We start from the raw sequence: 3,404 nt of genomic DNA, 5'->3' as shown, positions 1-3,404 counted from the left end.
TTTTTTAGTTTTTCGCGTTTTTCTCGGCTCCTGGGTCTCTTAGAGCAAAACGGGCCTGGATTTGGGCCCAGATACCGTTTTTCGCCCATATCTTTGGAAATATCACAGCTAGGCCAATTTGGCTGGCGCCATTCGATTCGTGAGACGATTTCCGATTTTTCTAGGGGTGCGGGAATTTTCTAAAGTCGATTTTTTTAGTTTTTCGCGTTTTTCTCGGCTCCTGGGCCTCCTACAGCAAAACGGGCCCGGATTTGGGATCACACCGTTTTTCGCCCCTATCTTTGGAAATATCATAGCTAGGACAATTTGGCTGGCGCCATTGGATTCGTGAGACGATTTCCGATTTTTCTAGGGGTCCGGGAATTTTCTAAAGTCGATTTTTTTAGTTTTTCGCGTTTTTCTCGGCTCCTGGGCCTCCTACAGCAAAACGGGCCCGGATACCGTTTTTCGCCCATATCTTTGGAAATATCATAGCTAGGACAATTTGGCTGGCGCCATTCGATTCGTGAGACGATTTCCGATTTTTCTAGGGGTCCGGGAATTTTCCAAAGTCGATTTTTTTAGTTTTTCGCGTTTTTCTCGGCTCCTGGGCCTCCTAGAGCAAAACGGGCCCGGATACCGTTTTTCGTCCATATCTTGGGAAATATCATAGCTAGGACAATTTGGCTGGCGCCATTGGATTCGTGAGACGATTTCCGATTTTTCTAGGGGTCCGGGAATTTTCCAAAGTCGATTTTTTTAGTTTTTCGCGTTTTTCTCGGCTCCTGGGTTCCTAGAGCAAAACGGGTCCGGATTTGGGATCACACCGTTTTTCGCCCCTATCTTTGGAAATATCATAGCTAGGACAATTTGGCTGGCGCCATTGGATTCGTGAGACGATTTCCGATTTTTCTAGGGGTCCGGGAATTTTCTAAAGTCGATTTTTTTAGTTTTTCGCGTTTTTCTCGGCTCCTGGGCCTCCTAGAGCAAAACGGGCCCGGATACCGTTTTTCGTCCATATCTTGGGAAATATCATAGCTAGGAGAATTTGGCCCGCGCCATTGGATTCGTGAGACGATTTCCGATTTTTCTAGGGGTCCGGGAATTTTCCAAAGTCGATTTTTTTAGTTTTTCGCGTTTTTCTCGGCTCCTGGGCCTCCTACAGCAAAACGGGCCCGGATTTGGGATCACACCGTTTTTCGCCCCTATCTTTGGAAATATCATAGCTAGGACAATTTGGCTGACGCCATTGGATTCGTGAGACGATTTCCGATTTTTCTAGGGGTCCGGGAATTTTCCAAAGTCGATTTTTTTATTTTTTCGCGTTTTTCTCGGCTCCTGGGTCTCTTAGAGCAAAACGGGCCCGGATTTGGGCCCAGATACCGTTTTTCGCCCATATCGTTGGAAATATCACAGCTAGGACAATTTGGCTGGCGCCATTGGATTCGTGAGACGATTTCCGATTTTTCTAGGGGTCCGGGAATTTTCCAAAGTCGATTTTTTTAGGTTTTCGCGTTTTTCTCGGCTCCTGGGCCTCCTAGAGCAAAACGGGTCCGGATTTGGGATCAAACCGTTTTTCGCCCATATCTTTGGAAATATCATAGCTAGGACAATTTGGCCCGCGCCATTGGATTCGTGAGACGATTTCCGATTTTTCTAGCGGTCCGGGAATTTTCTAAAGTCGATTTCTTTAGTTTTTCGCGTTTTTCTCGGCTCCTGGGCCTCCTAGAGCAAAACGGGCCCGGATTTGGGATCACACCGTTTTTCGCCCCTATCTTTGGAAATATCATAGCTAGGACAATTTGGCTGGCGCCATTGGATTCGTGAGACGATTTCCGATTTTTCTAGGGGTCCGGGAATTTTCCAAAGTCGATTTTTTTAGGTTTTCGCGTTTTTCTCGACTCCTGGGCCTCCTAGAGCAAAACGGGCCCGGATTTGGGCCCAGATACCGTTTTTCGCCCATATCGTTGGAAATATCACAGCTAGGACAATTTGGCTGGCGCCATTGGATTCGTGAGACGATTTCCGATTTTTCTAGGGGTTCGGGAATTTTCCAAAGTCGATTTTTTTAGGTTTTCGCGTTTTTCTCGGCTCCTGGGCCTCCTAGAGCAAAACGGGTCCGGATTTGGGATCACACCGTGTTTCGCCCATATCTTTGGAAATATCATAGCTAGGACAATTTGGCTGGCGCCATTGGATTCGTGAGACGATTTCCGATTTTTCTAGCGGTCCGGGGATTTTCCAAAGTCGATTTCTTTAGTTTTTCGCGTTTTTCTCGGCTCCTGGGCCTCCTAGAGCAAAACGGGTCCGGATTTGGGATCACACCGTGTTTCGCCCATATCTTTGGAAATATCATAGCTAGGACAATTTGGCTGGCGCCATTGGATTCGTGAGACGATTTCCGATTTTTCTAGGGGTCCGGGAATTTTCTAAAGTCGATTTTTTTAGTTTTTCGCGTTTTTCTCGGCTCCTGGGCCTCCTACAGCAAAACGGGCCCGGATACCGTTTTTAGCCCCTATCTTTGGAAATATCATAGCTAGGACAATTTGGCTGGCGCCATTGGATTCGTGAGACGATTTCCGATTTTTCTAGGGGTCCGGGAATTTTCTAAAGTCGATTTTTTTAGTTTTTCGCGTTTTTCTCGGCTCCTGGGCCTCCTACAGCAAAACGGGCCCGGATACCGTTTTTCGCCCATATCTTTGGAAATATCATAGCTAGGACAATTTGGCTGGCGCCATTCGATTCGTGAGACGATTTCCGATTTTTCTAGGGGTGCGGGAATTTTCTAAAGTCGATTTTTTTAGTTTTTCGCGTTTTTCTCGGCTCCTGGGCCTCCTACAGCAAAACGGGCCCGGATACCGTTTTTCGCACATATCTTTGGAAATATCATAGCTAGGACAATTTGGCCCGCGCCATTGGACTCGTGAGACGATTTCCGATTTTTCTAGCGGTCCGGGAATTTTCTAAAGTCGATTTTTTTAGTTTTTCGCGTTTTTCTCGGCTCCTGGGCCTCCTAGAGCAAAACGGGCCCGGATACCGTTTTTCGTCCATATCTTGGGAAATATCATAGCTAGGAGAATTAGGCTGGCGCCATTGGATTCGTGAGACGATTTCCGATTTTTCTAGGGGTCCGGGAATTTTCCAAAGTCGATTTTTTTAGTTTTTCGCGTTTTTCTCGGCTCCTGGGCCTCCTAGAGCAAAACGGGCCCGGATACCGTTTTTCGTCCATATCTTGGGAAATATCATAGCTAGGACAATTTGGCTGGCGCCATTGGATTCGTGAGACGATTTCCGATTTTTCTAGGGGTCCGGGAATTTTCCAAAGTCGATTTTTTTAGTTTTTCGCGTTTTTCTCGGCTCCTGGGTTCCTAGAGCAAAACGGGTCCGGATTTGGGATCACACCGTTTTTCGCCCCTATCTTTGGA

This window comes from Diachasmimorpha longicaudata, chromosome 2 (genome assembly GCF_034640455.1).
Source record: "Diachasmimorpha longicaudata isolate KC_UGA_2023 chromosome 2, iyDiaLong2, whole genome shotgun sequence".
Lineage (NCBI taxonomy): Eukaryota > Metazoa > Arthropoda > Insecta > Hymenoptera > Braconidae > Diachasmimorpha > Diachasmimorpha longicaudata.
This window is presented reverse-complemented; position numbering follows the sequence as displayed.